The 24,583-nt window shown below is 32.7% G+C and overlaps 1 long non-coding RNA gene across 1 annotated transcript; it reads left to right on the plus strand.

Annotated features, from left to right (window-relative positions):
• The first annotated feature begins 2,484 nt into the window (after positions 1-2,484).
• Positions 2,485-20,880, plus strand: LOC114329701 (uncharacterized). Its single transcript, XR_003652363.1, has 2 exons — positions 2,485-2,625; positions 20,635-20,880. It is a non-coding gene; the product is annotated as an uncharacterized LOC114329701 (long non-coding RNA).
• The last annotated feature ends 3,703 nt before the right edge of the window (positions 20,881-24,583 follow it).

The following is a 24,583-nucleotide window of genomic DNA, read 5'->3' on the forward strand; positions in this document are numbered from 1 at the left end:
TAATACAAACAAACTACATGGATTCAAACCTTCCAGGCAATATTATCAACAAAATAATTAAAGACAGGTGGCCTATGTTTCAATATATTTTTACTGACGGCTCCAAAATTCAAAATAAAACCGGATGTGCAATATATCACTGGAATTCTGAATACAAAGAATCATGCCGATTGCCTAATGAAGCTTCAATATATACTGCCGAATTATCAGCTTTATTACTTGCGTTAAAATATATAGCCTCTGTTGGTATGGACAATTATATCATTTTCACCGATTGTAGAAGTATTGTGGACAAACTAACTTCTATCCAATCGACAAAAAATCTAAACCACATTGAGATAGAAATTAAGAGTCTATATTATGATTTTACTTCCTCGGGCAGTTCAATTATTATTTGTTGGGTGAAAGGACATTCTGGAATATTAGGAAATGAAGAAGTCGACAAATTAGCTAAATCTGCAGCTTTAACCAAACAAAACATAAGCAACATACTTCTACCAGTAACCGATATAGATAATATCAGTAAAAACCATTGCAAACAAAATTGGCAACGTGTATATAACCAAAGTACAACGGGAATAAATTTTAGAAATTGCCAGCCACTAATTCCCAATGAGAGATGGTTTAAACAAGAATCAAATAGGCTATTTATAAAAACAATAAACAGAATGAGGTCAAATCACGCACTAACCCCAGCATACAAACACAGCATAGGTATCAGTGATAACCCATATTGCGCCTGTGGTGGAATGGGAGATCTACAGCACCTCATATTGGAGTGTGGACTGTACAGACAAAATATTAAAGTAATGTATGAAAAGTTAATTGATCTAAACTGTCCTTTACCTGTCAATTTAAACGAAATTCTTTTTCCAAAAAATAAGCAGACGTTACAATGTCTTTACGAATATGTAACGTCCTGTAAATTTAAATTTTAAATAGGCTTAGATAATAAAATTTTAAAATTGTAAAAATATCACACAAAATTGAAAAATGTATCCATTAAGATAGTATAACACTCTGTAAATTTAGATAATAAGTAGGCTTAGATATTAACTTAAAATTGTTATTGTAATACCATACAAAAAAACACAAATAGTCTGGCTAATTGGCTCTGTCAAAGCCATTAATAAAAAAAAAAAAAAAAAAAAAAACCTTGAAAATCGTCTTTATTCGATTTTTTTCAGTTTTAAATTGGTTATAACTTGAAATCAACTCAAAATAAATTAACTTTAGAGAAAATTTTCAAAAGACGTGTTTTGTTCCCAATGATCCAAAGAATGTGAAATAAAATCTACACGGGCCAAAAAACTGATTTTTATAAGTTGTTTAAATTTTTTTTAATAAATGTAGCAATAACTCCTAAACTATGGCATTTAGGTATAGGAAATATAACATAAAAAATAATCAGTATTTCTTAAGGACTTCAAAACGCAAAAAATATACAGTGTGCTCTATTTGAAATAAGAAAGTTCATTAGATTTCCCGAATAACGGAAGATCTGACAACAATGTAATTATCATTATAATATCGGCCGTAGTAGAAACCTCCTAACCAGCAAAATTTATAAAAATCGTGCAAGCCGTTTCCGAGATAATTGAGAGTTTCCATACATAAAACTCACTCTGTATAATTTTGTTTGCTACCATATATTTAGCAAACATATGCATACAACATGCAATATATAACAAAATAAAACAAACTTCTTATCCGCAATTATCCAGCACTAATGCATCGTCGGCAAATCTAATATTGTTCACGGTTACTCCATTCACAATACCTTCGTTTGTCTCCATTAAAGCTTCCTTAAATATTTCCTCTGAATACAAATTAAAAAGTAAAGGCGATAGTATACAGCCTCGTCCTACTCGTCTTTTTATATTTATTTCCTCTGAAAGTATGTCCAACTTTTATTCTTGCCACTTGATATCAGTATCAATTTGTAATTATTCCTAAATCTTTCTCGTCCAATCCAGCCATTTTCAATATTTCTAGCATTTTGTTACGTCGGACCTTGCCAAAAGCTTTTTCAAAAATGATTGCACATACATATGTTAACATTGTGATTTATATCTTTACATCTATGTCTTAATACTTGGATAGTGACCAAGGCCTGTTAGATATTGTTCACAGAAAAAGAAACTACAGGTCGTATTGAGTGATCAGTGATAAGGTTTGTGTAGTTTAATAGAAGAGTACACTTCAGAACTGTCAAACTGTCAAACTAACAAACGCATAGCATAGCACAAAAAGGCTTTCAATAATAGAAAAATGGATTATACGTACGCATTAAATTATCTTTATTACAATCTATGGAAATTAATAAATTTTAAAATACATATATAATTCTGAATGATCAACTTGAGATAAACAGCACTTCACTGCTCAAACTATTCAGTTGGAGATTTTAAAGTACAAACACACATATCAACCCAATATAATACAAAAACATCACTTGAGAAACGCACTCTGCCGAAACAGCTCTATCCAGTGACATTAATTTATATCGACATCATATCGTTGCGTGTTCAAATCACGTCGGGGCTTCCAATATTCCGGTGGTGTGTGTTGACGGAATTAATTAAAAATAAGTGTAACAACGATAAAAATATTTATTTATTTTGGGTAAACAAACGTGTTTTGCTTATTAGGGTATTGTTAGCGAGAGCGAGGGTGTGTCTGAATCGTTCGCATGTGGGTAGAGACTGGCTTGCCGGACCACCAACTATTATGTCAACTGGTTTGCGGTTTTGCGATAACATAAATTACTGCATCTGCCTTTTAAAAGATGAGAACCTTTTTGTATTTTAAGAAGTTGACATGAAGAGTGTGGCAATCTGGCATCGTACTCAATTAGTGTTTCCTTGAGAAAAACATTAATTTTATACAATCTGTTTAGGGATACAGTTTCGTTTCTCGAAATCAACGGCTTTTGTTGGCATATGGTTTGTGTATTACATGTGAATTTTAAATAACTAATGTTGTTTCGTTTTGAGAAAAGTTATTAAAAATTAAGAAAATAAAATTAGCAAAAATAGTAATTAAAGCGTATCGCTATATTTATAATAAATTTTGTGGAAGTATTAACAAGAAGTAAATTCGATGTTTTATTGTTATATAAAATGAATTTCCATCGAGTAACGGTCTAATACATCAATTATTTCATACATTTTCTCTCAAATGTGTAAAGTCCGGTCCTAAATTCCCCTTTATAGAACTTATATAGTTTTCATTGAGCCTCCGGGAGTAGATCTTACGAAGTTTGGTCAAAGGATTAAAGTTCCACAATACGAAACCTTAAAAAGACATATGTAGAGGATTATAGATGTATCACTAATACTAGTAAGAAACATTAATTACTTATGACATTTCACTATTCAATAAGTAGTCAGAACCGGACAATTTAATAAACCATAACAAAATTTAATTAATTCATTAAAAGGTTAACCTAATTTTTGAAAAAAAAAATTATTATACCAAAACTTAAAGAAATATATTATGGGAGAAAACTTTCTTAACTGAACTAATTAAGGAGATTAAAAAAATGTCAAAAAGTAATAATTGAGGAATATAAGGAATAAAAAGATACAAGTAGGTATATAATGTGTCTACGTAAGTTGAAATGATATGGAAAACTTTTTTATTATTAGGTTTACGAAAAAGACGTTGTTTATAAAAAGCTCTGCATGCTCTAAAACTTAAGCTGTAACCATCAAATATCAAATTTTATCAATCTGTAACGGTCCACCCGTTATATTATCATTTTTAGCGCTGTAATTATTTTTAAAAAAATAATTATTTTCTCTTGACCTCCCATTTAAATTCTTTAATTTATCGTAAAGGACTTCTCATGTGACGTCACACTGTACGGAACATAGTTGTTGAACCGTTCCTTGTCGTTTAATTCGTGTTCCGTGAGAGTTTGACGTTTTCCTCGCTGACTGTGGGAGGAATGAGAGGCACTTGGCCGGTGGCTGCGAGGTTGACAGGTTGGTGTTGGTGGTTAGTACCGTAAATGGCGGTTAATTTCTTCGAAATTAATTTTTATTTCAACTAAGTTTGGAAGTATAGTAAAAAGTTACCACCACTTGTTTCCTGGAGTACGGGTTTCCTGGAGTAAGGATGGGAGTACCATCAGTGGAAGAGGAATAAAAAATTAACCGGTAAATCGTTTTTTCTACTAATGTTTTTTAGTTAACCTTGAATATATGAAATAGTTGGTTCATTGTTAAATGTTCTTAGCCAGTCCCTTAGGTGAAGGATGTAGATTATTTCGATCTTTATATTATCTTTATATCGATCTTTATATTAATGGGGTTTTTGGTTTTACATAACCAAACATTTTTGAAGTCCTCAAATTAATATTGGAAATAATTACCATTTCTCTGTACGTTTTAAACCGATTGAACATCCAATATATCTATAAATTTTCATGTCCAATATATCTATAAATTGTCATGTAACTATCTTTGTCTGGTTCAATACCATTTCATTAAGGTATATAAAATGTATGTAGATGGCTATTACTATCTTAATCTCATGTTATTTCAGATAAGTCATATTTTATATTCCTATTTCAAATGCAATGCCATTATTTGTTCATGTTTTCAAACTCAAAATAGTTCAAGGTTACCTGAGATTAGTTTTTGTTCCATTTTTAATGGTTGTTTTTTTTATGTTATTGCTTCTAAAAAGTTTTCCTCGATTATTTCTTCTTCTCTTTACTTTTGTTTACCGGTTTATATGAGAAATCAAACGAAGTATATGTTTTTAGCCGTTTGGAAGAAAACTAACCCTCATGTGATGTCGTACCCACCTTGACTACCTAGGGAAGCCACCTTGACCTTATTGCAGCTACCGCCAAGTCAAACTGGGAGTATGTTTTGGGAACAAGCTTTTTGGGGGACATTCCAGCTCCTTTTCGTCCTGCCACCTGGGCCTACGGGGGGCATGGAGGTGCATCATAGTGATGCTCATTTTCTAGGATGCAACCGCAACCTCGTTTGGGAACATTTAGTGAGGAGTTTTAGTAACTATTGGTTTTTTTTTATATTTCAGACTATCTGTTAAATACACTATGTTTTTTTTCAGATTTAGGTTACCTCTGTTTTTTTTGACATATGTATTTGTATATTAGATTATTTGGTTCCCAAACTTTGTATCTACGGTAACTTCTTGTGCACAGGAATAAGCCTAGAGAAAATTAGGTTTTTAATACTTTATTATTGCTTTGATATTGGTTTATGTAATTCGGGTAAATTTATTTTGTAACATTACTTGCTTGTTTCCCAAATATTGTATTTATTCGCTTTATTTCGTTTGTTCGGTTACTTCGTCGTTACTTTATTTCATTGCATTTGCTCGGTTAATTTAGGTCATTTTGTCGGTATTTTTCTTAACTTCACTTCTATAACGTTTATTCATTTGTATATTTAATTTTGCTTTATTCAGTATTGTATTTTCTCTTAGTGAGGCTTGGGCCTATTTATTTGTATTATTTTCATCTTCGTCGGTTTCCTTTAGTTGTACGTAGCAGGCGTACTATAACCATTTGGTAGAAGACTTATGTAATTTTGTACCCTATATGTTAGTAAGAGGTACTTATATTTAAGTTTGTAACAGATAACATTATTGTTGTTATCTTTAAAATATATATATCTTCTTGTATAACTTATGTCATTTTAGAGTCACATAATATGAACTTGTTTAACTCAGAGATTGTCAAAAATCTAGTAGTTATTTTTAATAAATATGTTTATTTATTTTGTATATCATTTATTTTTATTATTCCTTTATGTTCATTATTACAGGTTTGATATATTTAATATCTGACAGCAGTATAAGATACCTGGGAGAATGATCGAAGATCATTTTCATGGCGCCCATGATTTGTTAGATTTATTTATCTTGTTCGTCTTTAGAAATTATTCATCTTCATTCCTCTTCAGTACATTATTCTTATTTTATTATTTCATATTTTAGTCATTATTACTATCTACATAGAGCTACTGTTCTTCGACAGGCATGCAAACGAGCCGTATCCATCCTTGAGTGTCAAGTTGCTCTCTTGCATCTATAGCTAGCCATCTCTATTCAGTTTGCCTCTGTCTCTTCCCACGTCTACTTATTATCCCTTCTAATTCCCCTTTCTTCACTACTGCAAAGTAGTATTTTTTATTTTTCCTACTTCGGCTCAACCGCTGAAGCCCCTTCATTTTTATTTTCATAAGAGGCCCCAACTAGTTACCTCATATTCTTTTCTTCTTTTTTTTCCTTACTTCTGTTGGAGTATATCTTTCTTTTTACTTTCACTCCAACAGAAGTTTTCTTATTTTTGTTACACTGGCTGCCCAATGCGTGGTGCCAACCGTTTTTGGTTCTAAGACAGTAGTTCTTTTATTGGAATTTTCTGTTTTATTAACTTTTTGATATCTTTGTATATATGTTATTTCTGATTTATTTTTGTCTTTAATTTTTATTAATACTAAACAGGTAGACTTATACTGCTTTTGGTTTTGATTAGTTTATTTTCGGTACCTCATCTTTAGTTTTAGTGGTACAGCTCATATCTTAGTTTGGATTTTGTATTTTTATTGGAAACTTATTTATGTATTTAGATTGAGTATACATAACTGACATTATGTTCTATTAGTTAAATTTTTAGTCCTTCTACCAATGGTAGTATGTTTGCACGTACAATTAATTATTGACTATATGCATATATTTTTTTTCTAGTATGGTTATATTTTACACCTAACTAGAAATTATTTTCAGTATTTAGGTATTTTATTTACTTTATTGATTTGATTATTTATATATTTTGCTGGCATTTTGATTTGTTGGTGTGTCGCTAATATTTTCTCCATATGTATCTTTGTCTTACAAACTTTAGATTATATTTTATATTTGTTATTTTTGATATTTGGGTTGTTTGGTAAGACAGGCACACACCACAAAGCAATATCAGTCCAGACATTAGTTTCTATACATGATACGTTGAATTCGCATGGTTCGGATGGTTACAGATGGTCATCCAAACTATTTTTCTTTAATTGGTAGTGTTAAATATAACAATTATAATTATTGTATAGTAAAGTAGTTCCATTATCCATCTCAGTTTCTAGTTTTATTATTGTTGATAATAATATTATATCAATGTGGGTACCATAATATAATGCTCATAGAAATCAGATACTTTAGGTTGAGATTTAAATATAAATTCTTTATTAGTTAGGAAACATTGATACTATTTTCCTACTAAGTTATAGAACAGTCTTCAGAAGAAGATTACCTTAACAGTGTTGTTCAAGCTAATCTCTTCTTCTGTTTGTCTTTAGCTTAGCTCAATCTTTAGTATGGTTAGAAATTTTAGTCTGATATTTTTTTTGTCATCTGATAATGCAGGTACCTACATACATTGCTTGATTTCATCTTTGGCTTTGTTGTTGATGACTTTTAATTTATTACTTATTAATTTAATTATTATGTAGTACTTTATGTATGAGTTTAACTTTTTTTTTGGTATTAGGCATGGTGCATTGTAATTATTATTATGAGTCAATGTTATTAATTGCTAATCCTGTCAGTAGGATTATACAATTAATAAGAACTTCACTTGTATTTTTGTCTAGTTTTGCACACCTAACCCCTAAGTTAGTAGGGTTGTTAACTTATTATGTATTTATATAGTTGGATAGGAAAGCTCATACAAGTACTCTTGTTTAATATGGATATTATTATGGAACTATGTTGCACTACCATATCTCAGGTTATATTATTTTGAATATTTGATTACTTACTAATTTTTTATCATATTTATATCTTGTTATTGAATTTGCCATATTCGAAAGATGTGGTTTTTAATTTGTTATTGGGTTACTCTATTAACATTTGTCTCCAATATCTTAAACACTTTATAATAATTTATATCTTTCTATCCTACACAGTATGATTCTGGAATTAGTTTGGAATTTTGATGTAAGTATGTATGAATTCTTGAGTCTTTCATATTTCTTCTTAGAAACTACTTAGTCTGTTGATGCTCAAAGTTGGTGAATACGTGGGTTCGAAATTCAGCAACTGATCACTGCTGTCCGGTTTCGTAATCTATGTCCTCATGGCAGAGTAGGCAGATGTCTTTTCATCATTACATTTCCTAAACATTTTTCTGTAATCAGTTTACTTATTTCAGTTTTTTTTACAATTTAATAGGGAAGTATTTAGTTCATATTAGGCCTTTTGCTTCATAGTATGTTTGTACTTTGAGTTGATGAGTAAACATGGATAAATATCTTGCGCACTTGTTTATAAATCAATGCTTAGGCCATCCCTATACATAGTAGGTTCGTTAAGTCAGTATTTGGAGTGTTTAGACAGATGAGTTGTTCATTTGAATATATTCCCACTTCTTTTCGTAGGCATTAGTTTTGCTATTCAGATTCTGGAATATTTCCTGAATAATTCTATGTACGTATGTGAGAACGCATGAATTTGCAGTTTTATTTAAAATTGTGCTCGTTCTCGTCAATTTTTTTCCCTATCACTTATCATATTTTTTTTTTTTCTTCCTATTATTTATCATAGTGCCATAGACCTTGTAAGTTCACTATTCATTCTGTTTTCTTTCTTACTTATTCTTATATTAGTACCTTATCTGTGTCTGGTTATTCTCATACATCTGTTGTAGCAACATGCTATAGTTCGCGAATACCAGCATGAATTAAGTTATGTATTTTCTAGAATACTTTAGTCAATACACTTTAGGTATTTATCTTACCTTTGATTTAGTTTGGTTACATCTCTGTTACTTAGTCTGTTAGTAATTTTTTTCTGACTTATTTTGGATTACTTAGTTCAGATAGGTTCATATTACCGGATGAGGGTGTATGTAGACCTAATTTATTTATTTTGTTCAGTATTAGTTACCATTGGATCCAATAATTTAGTTTATTTAGTATTAGTAAGAATTGGTCCATAAATTTGCCTGATCGTTCTTCTTTGGATATACTCCTATATAAATCTGGTGTCCATTGATAGTCCGATTCTGGATAAGTGTCCGATTCTTCATTTATTTTGTGTATTTAGTTGGATAGGTTCGTATTACCGGATGTGGGTGTACGTAGACCTGATCTGTTATGTGGTTTAGTATTGGTGTGAATTGGTCCATAAATTTGCCTGGTCGTTCTTCTTTGGATATGCCTTTTATGAATCTGGTGTCCACTGATAGTTCGACTTTGGATTAAGTGTCCGATTCCACATTTATTTTGGTTATTGAGTTTTGGATTCCTTTGGTATGTTTATTATTGGTATTATTTGACATTAGTGAGAATTGTTCCATAAATCTTCCTGATTGTTCTTCTCTGGATATACTATTATGAATCTGGTGTCCATTGTTAGTTCAGTTTGGATAAAGTGTTCAATTCTTTACCTATTTTAGTTACTGATTTTTTTTTATTCACTTTGGTACATTTACTTTTGATATGGTTCGAATTGGCTCACACCTTTTCCTGGTTGTTCCGTTCTTGGATATACCCTTTATAAATCTGATGTCCATGGATAGTTCAATTTTGGTTTTAGTGCCCAATTCGACACTCAGTTATTATTATGAACTTAAGTACAATATTTAGTTTTGTTTTGACTTTTGAGCAATATATGTTAATATTTGGTAGCAGAGAGTAACATAGTAACACTTTAGTATGAGTTTGAGTCATGTATTGATTTATTTTTCCTTGACCATTAGTTTATATTTAGAAGTAATCTTGCGAATCAACGTGGATTGTTAGACTATTGTAAATTTAGTTGTTAATATTTTGAAGTTTAAAAAAAAAAAAAAAAAAAATTTTTTGGTTAAAAAATTTTTTTTTCCCGAGTAGGAGGGGATTGTAACGGTCCACCCGTTATATTATCATTTTTAGCGCTGTAATTATTTTTAAAAAAATAATTATTTTCTCTTGACCTCCCATTTAAATTCTTTAATTTATCGTAAAGGACTTCTCATGTGACGTCACACTGTACGGAACATAGTTGTTGAACCGTTCCTTGTCGTTTAATTCGTGTTCCGTGAGAGTTTGACGTTTTCCTCGCTGACTGTGGGAGGAATGAGAGGCACTTGGCCGGTGGCTGCGAGGTTGACAGGTTGGTGTTGGTGGTTAGTACCGTAAATGGCGGTTAATTTCTTCGAAATTAATTTTTATTTCAACTAAGTTTGGAAGTATAGTAAAAAGTTACCACCACTTGTTTCCTGGAGTACGGGTTTCCTGGAGTAAGGATGGGAGTACCATCAGTGGAAGAGGAATAAAAAATTAACCGGTAAATCGTTTTTTCTACTAATGTTTTTTAGTTAACCTTGAATATATGAAATAGTTGGTTCATTGTTAAATGTTCTTAGCCAGTCCCTTAGGTGAAGGATGTAGATTATTTCGATCTTTATATTATCTTTATATCGATCTTTATATTAATGGGGTTTTTGGTTTTACATAACCAAACATTTTTGAAGTCCTCAAATTAATATTGGAAATAATTACCATTTCTCTGTACGTTTTAAACCGATTGAACATCCAATATATCTATAAATTTTCATGTCCAATATATCTATAAATTGTCATGTAACTATCTTTGTCTGGTTCAATACCATTTCATTAAGGTATATAAAATGTATGTAGATGGCTATTACTATCTTAATCTCATGTTATTTCAGATAAGTCATATTTTATATTCCTATTTCAAATGCAATGCCATTATTTGTTCATGTTTTCAAACTCAAAATAGTTCAAGGTTACCTGAGATTAGTTTTTGTTCCATTTTTAATGGTTGTTTTTTTTATGTTATTGCTTCTAAAAAGTTTTCCTCGATTATTTCTTCTTCTCTTTACTTTTGTTTACCGGTTTATATGAGAAATCAAACGAAGTATATGTTTTTAGCCGTTTGGAAGAAAACTAACCCTCATGTGATGTCGTACCCACCTTGACTACCTAGGGAAGCCACCTTGACCTTATTGCAGCTACCGCCAAGTCAAACTGGGAGTATGTTTTGGGAACAAGCTTTTTGGGGGACATTCCAGCTCCTTTTCGTCCTGCCACCTGGGCCTACGGGGGGCATGGAGGTGCATCATAGTGATGCTCATTTTCTAGGATGCAACCGCAACCTCGTTTGGGAACATTTAGTGAGGAGTTTTAGTAACTATTGGTTTTTTTTTATATTTCAGACTATCTGTTAAATACACTATGTTTTTTTTCAGATTTAGGTTACCTCTGTTTTTTTTGACATATGTATTTGTATATTAGATTATTTGGTTCCCAAACTTTGTATCTACGGTAACTTCTTGTGCACAGGAATAAGCCTAGAGAAAATTAGGTTTTTAATACTTTATTATTGCTTTGATATTGGTTTATGTAATTCGGGTAAATTTATTTTGTAACATTACTTGCTTGTTTCCCAAATATTGTATTTATTCGCTTTATTTCGTTTGTTCGGTTACTTCGTCGTTACTTTATTTCATTGCATTTGCTCGGTTAATTTAGGTCATTTTGTCGGTATTTTTCTTAACTTCACTTCTATAACGTTTATTCATTTGTATATTTAATTTTGCTTTATTCAGTATTGTATTTTCTCTTAGTGAGGCTTGGGCCTATTTATTTGTATTATTTTCATCTTCGTCGGTTTCCTTTAGTTGTACGTAGCAGGCGTACTATAACCATTTGGTAGAAGACTTATGTAATTTTGTACCCTATATGTTAGTAAGAGGTACTTATATTTAAGTTTGTAACAGATAACATTATTGTTGTTATCTTTAAAATATATATATCTTCTTGTATAACTTATGTCATTTTAGAGTCACATAATATGAACTTGTTTAACTCAGAGATTGTCAAAAATCTAGTAGTTATTTTTAATAAATATGTTTATTTATTTTGTATATCATTTATTTTTATTATTCCTTTATGTTCATTATTACAGGTTTGATATATTTAATATCTGACAGCAGTATAAGATACCTGGGAGAATGATCGAAGATCATTTTCATGGCGCCCATGATTTGTTAGATTTATTTATCTTGTTCGTCTTTAGAAATTATTCATCTTCATTCCTCTTCAGTACATTATTCTTATTTTATTATTTCATATTTTAGTCATTATTACTATCTACATAGAGCTACTGTTCTTCGACAGGCATGCAAACGAGCCGTATCCATCCTTGAGTGTCAAGTTGCTCTCTTGCATCTATAGCTAGCCATCTCTATTCAGTTTGCCTCTGTCTCTTCCCACGTCTACTTATTATCCCTTCTAATTCCCCTTTCTTCACTACTGCAAAGTAGTATTTTTTATTTTTCCTACTTCGGCTCAACCGCTGAAGCCCCTTCATTTTTATTTTCATAAGAGGCCCCAACTAGTTACCTCAGTCTTTTCTTCTAGTTTTCTTACTTCTGTTGGAGTATATCTTTCTTTTTACTTTCACTCCAACAGAAGTTTTCTTATTTTTGTTACAAATCGTATACGAGTTATATCAAAAAATATGAATTTCTCTCAAGAATAAATACCTTTTATTTCACAATATCGAAAATTGTTATTATGAAAAGTTTGGAATTCAAAGCATTTTTATTTATTACAAACAAATATGATAATTCTTCCGTTCCGTAAAAGATAATAAGCAAATTTTCGCGAAACAAAATACATAAAAAATTTAATTACTCTTGAAGAGTTAATAACCTTTTTCTATCGGACAGGGAAGAGTTATCATATTTGTAACACCTAAAAAGATATGAAGAGAAGTATCCATACTTAAGAAGTATCCATACTTTGTAATTTGGTTTACCTAAAAAGATGTTCGATATGTGTAGTGAAATTCATATCATTTGAGATACCTCATATAAGACTGATAAAATTTGATGTCTGATGGTTGCATCTTAGGTTTAGATCATTCAGAGACCCTTTTAAGAAGAATAACTTCTTTTGTAAAATAGTTAAAAAAGTTTCCCATATGATTCCAATTTACCTATTATATAAACCATGACCTAAGTAAAACCGAAAAGAAAATCCAAAAAATTTTAGACAGGAAACATACGAAGAAAGTCAAAAACGAAAAACAGATAAAACACATTTTGCCATACTGAAAATTAAAAGAGAAGTTTGGAAATGATTGAAAGAATGGAACAAAGAAACATCAATGCTAGAAAGATAACAAATTGATACAAAGAAGACGTACGAATGTAGAGGAAAAGGACCAGATAAGTGAAAACGACATGAATATAAATAATTCGAGAAACAGAAGTAGACAAAAATAAATTGGGAAAACTGAAATTCGAAGCATACCAAATAAAAGCAAACAGCAAAAAACAAGACAAAACGATGAAGTAAAAGTAGGAATTCGAAGTTTTATTTCCGGAGAAATAAACATTTCTCTTGGAACCACATTCCGGTTACGCCTGTATTCGTGGTTACTATTACTTGCAAACCAAACAAACGATGAATGAAAAAAGACACGGGGAAGTCTAAAAGTTGTACTTCACTACCTGTCTATTCATCAAGGCATGTTTTCAACGAAATCTTGATCCCTGTACCGGGACTCTGTAACTTTTATAGCGAAAGCGTAAGCGTGATTTCCGAACGCTTTCATCAAGTTATATAGAGACCGACCGATTAATCGGCTTCGGCATCGGCTTCGGCCACCTTCGGCCAATATTTAAACCTTCGGCCAAAATTCGGCTTCGGCCAAAACGAAGCCGAAGGTTTCGCCGAAGGTGGAATAATAAAATGCTCCGAGTATACTATACTATATAAATAATCTCTAAACAATATGCTTCGGCGAGCCTTTGATACTTTGAATAATATTTACACCCTATTTTATACCCTAATAAACCAAAACGTTTTACAAACTTTCAGGTAGTAGGTAGGATATAAATTTTAACAATAGGCCAAGATGTCTCAAAGATCTTCATTTGAATATTTCTCACGTAGTAAAATTCTGAGAAACTATAATAATTTTATTGTATTTGTTAAAACTCAAGATTACTGGTGTTTTGACTACCTAAATATTAATGGCAAAACATCGACCATCGACTATCCCTACTATAAATGAAAATATTTAGTCACCTTCGGCTTAGGCTTCGGCTTCGGCCGAAGGTATCCTTCAGGCCGAACTTCGGCATCGGCTTCGGCTTCGGCCAAAAAAGTCACATTCGGTCGGTCTCTAAAGTTATACTCTGTAAACTGCTGTCGGATGACGCCGGCAACACCGAATGGAGTTCGGAAGTAAAGCGAAACGTGATTATTTGTGATTTCGTTTCACCACGTTTAGCGCTTAGAGTGACGTATTAAAAGAAGAAATTGACAATTTTACAATTTTACTTGGTTTTGAGGTTGTTTTTTACCACGTTTCGTTTTTTTGGCCGTTGTTGTTTACAAATACATAGTGTACTTGAGTTTTCAGTTTTCACAAATACATTTTTTTAACATAGAAATATATATATAATGTTATCCATCAACGGTTGCAATTCATTAAAAAGGTAATGGAATAAATCTTTATTTAATCTAAACAACTCTATGAATCGTAAATCCGGCAAACCAAAATAATCACTTCTATCCCTTAAAAATCTACCTTCTTCACGAAGCAGCCGTAACTGATCCGTACGTTCTTGTTCGTCGAAAATTATTAAATTTATAGGCAACATTTTATTTAATTTCAACAATAAACACTTGTTTTTGTTTACCTTATGCTTTTTTGGAATTATAGGTTAGTTAAATCTGTCAAATATGTAGAATCACATCACATTTCCACAGGACGGAGTTTATCTATGGCATAGAACAAGACAATTATTACAGAACTCTAAAATCTTGAAACGACGTGCTGTGTTGCCGTTAATTTTTACCCAATCGTTCGTTTCAATTCGGTCCAGTTCGTAGAGTATTGCGATAGTATAGCGAAGCGAAGCCCAGTGTTCTCTGTAGGCGAATTCTATAATTTTCGTTATTACCACGAAAGCTAAGCTAAACGATAGCGAAGTTGATTTATGTTCATATTCTATAAGGTTAGTTTTCGCTTTCGCTTCGTTATCATAGCGGCATACGATAATATACGAGTTTAAACGATCTATGAATAAATAATTACGGCAACATTGCAAATATATGTGCAGGAAGTAAAAAAAGAAGAAGTAAAGAAAGAAGAAGAGTAACTAGACAGTTACATGACGTACCTATATAACCTTATAATCACAAGTTTGATTAAATTTTTATTATATTTTAATAAAAGTGTTGCCGGTGCAATTTGTTCTATATGGAGAAGGAGAACTCGAGCGAAGAAACCATCTGCGATCTGCGGTTAACGCCAGAGGAAAGCAGGTTCCTTCGAGATAGAAGTGACCCATTTGGTTTAACAGATATAAGGTTTATTGATATTTTTCGCTTAAGCAAAGAACTAGTTTGATTCCTTTTTGATGAGCTACAGGAACTTACGGAAGATTGGGAAGGTGGTGTAAGAGCATCACTAATTCATAATTCATTATCAACAAAACAAAGAACACAGAATTCTTGTGAAATCAACACAACAACGAACAACCTGTTTAGCGCCTGCGCTTGTTTACCACGTGAAAATGATCGACCAATCACTATCGAAAGCGAAACGAAACGCAAGTCAAAAGTTATCGCTTTCGCTTTGTAATCGGCTTCGTGATCTGCTTCTCCGATTCTTCCCGAATGAGCTTACAGAATAGCAAACCGTCGGATAACGAACGTAATTGTTTCGCGTTGATCTTATAGAATCGGTCCACAGACCTCCTGAAATTTCAGGAGACCTACTGATGGCGACCCTCGCCTACTGATCTACTGATGGCGTCCTTAAACCTCCTGATGAAGTGATGAAATTCTGAAAATCATCTGGTTTTGTTCCAACTCGATACAAAACCGTTCTTGAATGATTACGAGGATGCGCAGTAACGAAAAATGTGTTACAGCGCAGCATTATTCGTCATTGCGCATGCGCGTAACGATTCAAGAACGGTTTTGTATGGAGTTTGAATTTTTCAGAATTTTATCCTATTTTATTTTTTTTATTTTTATGCTTTAGCCGCCATCTAGCGTTGCCACAGCCGTCCCTTACAGATTTTATAGAGTTGCATTTCCCCCAAAAGTCAACAGATGGAACTTAATCAGCTATTTTCTGTGTATTGTACCTATGTATAAGTATAAACGTAAAAAATACCCCCCCCCCCTTGCTGATTGGTGGCGTCCACCAACTGATTCTACTGATTTTTCGTGGCGACATCTAGTTGCCTATCTATAAACGTAAAGACTGAAACTACAGAATTCTACCAATTTTTGAGGCGAGCGAGTCTCCTGAAAACTCCTGATCGTTCGTGGCGACACCTCCTGATCCTCAAAAAAGTCATCTGGGAACACTGGCGAAGCCACACAATACAGAGTACGATTCGAACTGAACCGTTGCTTTGCTACGCTTCGCTACGACTTGCTTACGCTTTCGCTATAAAAGTTATAGAGTCCCGGTACTGTACTCAAATAGGAGTACAACTAATATAAGATTAGACCAAGGCGGATCTGTTTTGAGGTGGATGTGAGAGGTGGCATTCGGATTTTTGCAGAAAAAAGGTGACAACTTTATTAATTATAATTGACTTATGCTCCTTCTCAAATATGCCCGGAACATTAATAAAAAAAAAAAAATATTTAAAATTTTCGAAAAATATCTATTTTTTTCTATTTTCATTGCTTATAACTTTAAAACAATTCATTTTGGAACAAAGTCGTAGGGAAAAAAATAAAGATAATTGAATTTTGTATAATATACGATAGGCTTAAAATGTCTTAAAATATTACCCTTTCTGCAGAATAGGAATAAATAGAAAATAAGGGGGCAAAAAGACTGTTTTTATTCAATGTTCTTCAACCACTTTGCTTGCACTTAGAACCTTCATAATTCGCTTAGAAAATTCTTACAACATACTTAAGCCGTCCACCAAATTTCATTAAAATCGACTTAATAGATTTTGCATAATAATTTTGCAATCTATTTTTTTTTTAAAGTTAAAATTTTTAAAAACTTTCTGAACAAAAAGTAGACCATCTAGAAGTTTGCTAATTTTTTTACATTTAAAGAGGTTCTCTACCTATCTAATTCACTTTACAGAATTAAAATCGGATTATTTAAGCGGCCTCAGCACTGTTTTAAAGTTATAAACGTGTTATATGTTTTGGCTCATAAACAAATACAGTGAGGACGTTTGAGTTGGAATAAATTCATTTTCTTGAGAATGGGCAACTCTGGAGATAAATCCCGAAACGGATCGATTTTTATGTTTAAGTTATAATTTTTTGGCATAAATATCATACTAGTGACGTCATCCATCTGGGTGTGATGACGTAATCTAAATTGAAATTAATTTAATTCAAATTTTTTTTGTCTAGGCAACGTGACGTCACTAAAATAGAATTCTATTTGGCGTGCTCCCGCACCTGTACTACTTTGTTCCAAAATAAATCGTTTTAAAGTTATAAGCAAAGAAATTAGAAAACAATCGATGTTTTTCGAAATTTTTAAATATTTTAATTTTTTTATTAATGTTCCGGGCATATTTGAGAAGGATCATAAGTCAATTATTATTGTTGAAGTTGTCACCTAACTTTATCTGCAAAAATCCGAATGCCACCTCGCACATCCAAAAATAGACGTTTTTTCACAGATCCGCCCTGGTCTAGATAGATTTCGTTGGATTTTGCCTTGATCAATAGACGGGTAGTGAAGTGGAACTTTTATACTTTACCGTGTCTTCTTTAATTCTTCCTTAGTTTGGTTTGGTCCTGGTTAATAAAGGTCTACGTCAGGAGTGTTGTGTATCACCGACCTTATTTAAAATATATGTTGCAAAAGCATTGAAAGAGTGGAAACGAAAATGCAGAGGCATGGGCGTAGACCTTGGAGAGATTTGCTTATATACATTGCAGTTTGCTGATGACCAGGTTGTTATAGCAAACGATAAAGATGATCTAGAGTACATGGCAAGGAAATTACAAGAAGAATATAGAAAGTGGGGATTAGAAATTAATACAGAAAAAACAAAATACCTGCCAATAGGTACCGAACTATCGAACATCACATTAGAAACTAATGAAATCATCATGCCCTGCGACCATTACACATATCTAGGAATCGTTTTTGACACAACGGGGAAAGATGATGAAGAAATAAAGAGAAGAATAACACAATCCAGAAAAACAATAGGTTGTCTAAACAGCGTACTATGGAGTCATGAAATAGGAAAAAGAAGAAAACACAATATCTACGAATCTCTTATTAAAAGCAGTCTATTGTACGGAGCAGAAACTTGGCGGATAACCGAAAACAACAGAAGAAAACTGGAGGCAGTAGAAATGGACGCTTTTGAGAAGATCAGTAGGAGTGTCACGCAGAGAGATAATACGTAATGATGAGATAAGACAGCGAATGGGGGTTGACGGCTCTCTAACAACAGACATAGAAAGAAAACAGCTGATATGGTACGGACACGTCCAGAGGATGGATAACTCAAGACTCCCTAAAATAATTATGCAATGGGTACCACCAAACCGCAGAAAGAGAGGAAGACCCAAGAAATCTTGGAGAGAGGGAATAACGAAGGCGATGAGCGCAAGAGATCTTAGAGAGGGCCAATGGGATGATAGAGTGTCATGGAAATTAGGCATCGGACAACGTCGCATAACGTTTTAAAACCGATTGATATATATATATATATATAGTTTGGTTTGCAAGTAATAGAAACTACGAATACAGGCGTAACAAAAGGCGAATTGTTTTAATCAGATGTCGTTACAGCATCCATATCGAGTTATTTGTTGTAATTCGACATTGGGAGACTGAATACTTTTCATTTCGTTCAGAGGTAACTATAATATACCCCTCCGGCGATCCCTAATGACGGTGAAACGCACGTAAGGGCGTTTAAGGCTCATTTATGTTAGAAATCGCACGTCCCCGGCATTTCACGGTTTCGCTCTGTTCCGCTGTATGATAAACTAGCCAATGCTTTTCATATCAGACGATTCTTCAACTTGCCCCGTGCAGTCCACCTCCTCTTTGCAACATTAATCTGCCCATATGGTCCTCTATGAACAAATTGAAATGTAAGATGTCTCTCATTTTCAGTTTACAGCGAATTCGTTTAAAAGTAGGAACTTGGAATCTTAAAACAATGTAGCTGTGAAAATGCAAGAATTATCCTAGTAGATAAGAAAATATGAATTAGATATCTTAGTCCTTTAGGAACTGAGATTTACTTATCTTTGGTTTATTTCTATTTATATTTTTTGTAAGATTTCTTTTAAGCAAGTTTTATTTTACATAATTTCTATGTTCTCTTATTTATAGATTTTATCACCGAATTTATTAATCTTTTGAATTGTCATAACGATTTCCGAAGTAGAAATCAAAACGTCAAAATAAATTTATTTTAAAATAAAATGGTGGCTTATTTCCAATAAAAATAGTAAACCCAATTCCATATAATATGTAGGTACATACTTATCATTATATTTCACAAAAAATTTTGTGCTTCGAAATGAATACATTTTATCAAATGTTATCTTTAAAATATTTTGTGTAATTCTAAAATATCCGCCTTTTATCTCAAGATTGTAAAAGAAATAAAGAAGAAAAAGTACATTTTGGGAAAAAAAAATCACTAAAACAACTGACCCGTTCGCTAGAGTTTCAGATATCTTTTGCTATTTGTAGTTTTCAGCGCCAAAACTGTGAAAAGGGAGATTGGACACAAAGAAATGTTTTCGCTCTGCCGTATCAAAAAGATAACTAAGGAAGTGGCATTCGTTTCGCTATATTTTTTCTTGTGCTTTAGACTGAAATACGGTAGGAGTCCCAATTTTCAGTTTTACTGTTAAAAGTACGAAGAGGATAATTATTGGTTTACTGTTTTTATTTATTTTCTATTAATTTAGAGTTAAAAATACTTGGGAAGTACAAATCAGGATGTACAGGTACAGGATGTTTCATTGGGAAACGTAAATACTTGAATGGTGGACAGAAACCACTGAAGCGGTTCAAGATATACGACATTTATTACCCCACCGATTTTTATAAGCGATTTCTTCTAGCTCCATGAGCGTTATCGATCGTTAGATATCATGTTGGCTACCATATTCGCTATCGTGACTTTATTGACAGCAGCTCTGAATAACGATGTAGTCGATTTTCCATACCATTGTCTTAAATTTTTCAGCCATGATGTTCGTCTTCTACCAGGGCCACGTTTACCTTGGATCTTTCCCTAAATGGTCAAATGTAAAATATCATATTTTACAGGGTGTCTAATAACGTGACCGAATTTAAAGGGTGTTTATTTTATTGATGTTGGCCATTTTTTTATAAATCCATAACTTTAGAACTGCCTTGTATATTTTCTTGATATTTGGTGCACATGTCTCATTTGGAACCCAAACCACCCAACTACTAGTCACAAAAAAATCCAGGCCCGCATTAACAAAAAATATAAATTGATTGTGACTTGGAAAAAACACCCTGTATATTGAAATTTTCGTAATCTGTGATCTCTGTAATAAACATCATATTTATATTAAGTTAATAATTATATTTTTTACCACTTGACTTTTTTTCAAGAGAATGGTTCAATCATGCAAAAAAATGGAGGAGCACAGACTACTAAGAATTGCGATAGAAGGAAAACCAGCTGGCAAGCGTCCACCGGAGAGACCACCAAAAAATGGAGAGATAGCTGGTAGTCTTCCTCTCAAGAAATACTTCAACGTTAGAATCAACAAATAGACAGATTTACAACAGGTATATGAAGAAGAAGAAGACTTTTTTGTAACTTCTTATTAAATGAATTCTTATCTTGATATTAAATATTCATTTCATTCTTCTTCTTATTGCGCCGTCTTCTTTCGAAGGTTGGCGATCCAAATGGCAACCGTAGCTTTGGAAACTGCTGCACGAAAACTTTCTGCGGATGAGCGGTCAAACCATCTTCTCAGGTCCTTCAGCCGCGAGTTCTGGATTCTTCCTACTGATCTTTTGCCCTGTACTTTACCTTTAAATATGATTAGTCGAGGCACTGAAGCACAAAACAAAGCCTTACTGTCGATTTTTGCCGCAGTAAGACGGATTTTAACGCAGTTTGGTGCGTTGGATTCGTGAGAATGTCAGGAAACTTTGTGAACTAATTTAATGAATAAGAAATCTCAAATTGCATTTGTACATGAGAAAAATGCATTTCAAAAGTGCATTTTGAAATAGGCAATTATTATAAATTTGTAACTCGGTAAATAGTAGGAAAAATTGACCCAATTTTCTTACTCGGGGGTTTTTGGGGTCGCTGAAAACGAATATGAGGTCGTCGAGAGTGTGCAAACTACCTGGTGCCTGCAGCGGGTGTAATAAACGTCTTCCTCTGGAGTATTGTGGTAATTTATCATATAATTGGCTTAAACTCATTACTCAGGGGGTTTTTGGGGTCGCTGAAAATAAATATGAGGTCGGCGAGAGTGTGCAAAGTACCTGGTGCCTGCAGCGGGTGTAATAAACGTCTTCCTCTGGAGTATTATAGCAATTTATCATATAATTAGTTTAAACTCGTTACTCGGGGGGTTTTTGGGGTCGCTGAAAATGAATATGAGGTCGGCGAGAGTGTGCAAACTACCTGGTGCCTGCAGGTAAACTAGATTTCTGAAAAAAATTAAATAACGCCTTCTAGCTGGCATATTACTCAGTAAGTTGGTTCGAAATCATAACTTTTACATTGACTAAAAAGATCTGTCTTCAACAAGACCAAGTTTGCAAAATTTGATTAAGCAGAACCGGACTCACAGCCAGTTTTTCATAACAAGGTTCCCACTCACCCCCACCTCTTATTTCCAAAGGTAGACCTAAACTTGTCAAATCAAATATGCGTAGAATTTTATGAAGAATACGACGATTGGATTTCCAGTGCCCCTTCATTAGGAAAATTTTGTAAAATTTAGATTTTTTAATTTTTGATATTCAATTACGCCCTCTAGCGGTGGTCCCACAATTATGAAAATAATTTCCAGGCTTTTCCTGAGGCAACTTTTGTTATAAAATTTTTTATTTCAAAGCTCTACTATAAACGGTTCCTGAGATATGGCCGAGAGCCATTCTTATTGGGACACCCGGTAGAGCGCATATAACTGGGTTTGCTGATGATACTGCTATTATTTATGATGCTGAGAACTGGTATGATTTAAAAACAAAAGCAGAATATGATCTACAACTAATAAAAGAATGGTTTGACTACAAAATACTAACAATCAATTTTAAGAAAACTGTTTATCTACCAATATTTAACTCTAACTTGACCACTGATCTTTTCAAACCCCTTCAAGTATCATATAATAAACAAAATTTTTATATTATACATGTAGCAAATGCTAAATATCTAGGAGTTTTTATAGATACACATCTAAAATGGGACTTTCACAATAAATATATCATTAAAAAGCTACAGTTTATCCTGTATAAGTTTAAACGTCTTAAAAACACATACCTTATACAGTCGGAAAAATGAAAGAATACCCATGAACGAACATATAAAACACGCTTTATTTACCTGTCACCGCGTCACACAAAAAATTGGCCAGCGCAAGTACATGTAATAATTATTTTTACATGTACTTGCGCTGGGCAATTTTCTTTGTGACACAGTGAAAGGAAAATGCAACGTGTTTTATATGTTCGTTCATGGGTATTCTTTCATTTTTCCGACTGTATATACCTTCGCACACTATATTTCAGACTAGTAGAAAGTCATCTCCGTTATGGTATACTGGCTTGGGGAAGCGGCCTGGAAACACACATTCTCCCACTAGAAATCATACAAAGAAGATTTCTGAAAATTATTATGTCTAAACCAAACACCTACTCTACAGACAGATTATACAGGGTGTTTCATTAATAATTGTCCACATAGTAACTGGAGAAACCTTAGCACAAAATACGAAGATTTAACCTAAAACACTTAAATAAAATGTGGTTCCTTACTGAGTTACAGGGTGTTTTATCTAAAAATTTAAAAAATATTTTTGCTCAGCATTTTAAAACTATTCGACGTATCCTTTTCATACTTGGCAGGAAGTATAGGTACTGTACAAGCTACTAAATTATGGTAAAAAACGTTTCTGGTTGTTTCCAGAGGCGTACGACGAGGGAAAGTGAATGGTTGACCCTTTCCAAATTCTACGCCACTGGCGGAATTGCTATTTTAGTATAATTTTTGGATTTCCCAATATTTTCTATGAAAATAATATCCTCTTTATTCGTAACGATAAAGCCATTAGTTTTCGAGATCTGTGAAGTTAAAAATGAAACGACACGGTTATTTTGATTAATGTAGTAACGTAATAACTTCATTTTTAATTTCAAATATCTCGAAAACTAATCATTTTATCGTTACTAATGAAGAGTATAATATTTACCTAAAAAGTATTGGAAAATCAAAAAATTACACTAAAAGCAATTTCGTCAGTGGCGTAGAATTTGGGAAGGGTCAACCAGCCACTATCCCCTGTCGTACGCCTCTGGTAGTAGCTAGAAACGTTTATTTATCTTAATTTAGTAGGGTGTACAGTGCCTACACTTTCTACCAAGTATGATAAGAATAGGCCAAATAGTTTTAAAGTACTGGCTACAAATAATTTTTAAATTTTAATCATATGAATCATATCATAAATTAATCAAAATAACTGTGCCGTTTCATATTTAACTTCAAATATCTCAAAAACTAATGACTTTATCGTTACCAATGAAGAGTATATTTTTTACGTAGAAAGTATTGGTGAATCTAAAAATGGCACTAAAATAGTAATTCCTCCAGTGGCGTAGAATTTGAGAAGGGTCAACCATTCACTATCCCCTGTCGTACGCCTCTGGTAGTAGCTAGAAACGTTTGTGTATCATAATTTAGTAGGGTGTATAGTAATCGCACTTTGTGCCAAGTATGAAAAGGATATGTCGAATATTTTTAAAATGCCGAGCAAAAATAGTTTTTAAATTTTTAGATAAAACACCCTGTAACTCAGTAAGGAACCACATTTTATTTAAGTGTTTTAGGTTAAATCTTCGTATTTTGAGCTAAGGTTTCTCTAGTTACTATATGGACAATTATTAATGAAACACCCTGTATAGGGAGAGTAATATATTTGACTTAAAACAGTTATACTTTCTTTGTGTGTATTCAAAATATCACACCATGAAAACAGACAGCAATTTACCATCACATGAGCTTGATACAAGAGGCAAACACCTCTATATGGTCCCGAAAATGACAAAGTCCTGTTGTCAAAGAAGTTTTCTATTTCTAGCCCCGAAAATATATAATCATATCCCCAGTGATATCAAAATACTGAGAATGTTCTTCTATTTAAAAAGAAATTAAAATCATTTCTGATAGAACAAACAAGAAATTTTTGTGGCATCTTTATAGTAGCTTTACTATGTTAAAAAACAATTTACATGTGTTAAAAAACAAAAAAAATGAAACTCCAGAGTCACTACCACTTTTTATAAAATTTTAATAGTTAGATTGTTCGCTTTT

The sequence above is a fragment of the Diabrotica virgifera genome, chromosome 5, assembly GCF_917563875.1.
Source record: "Diabrotica virgifera virgifera chromosome 5, PGI_DIABVI_V3a".
NCBI classification, from domain to species: domain Eukaryota; kingdom Metazoa; phylum Arthropoda; class Insecta; order Coleoptera; family Chrysomelidae; genus Diabrotica; species Diabrotica virgifera.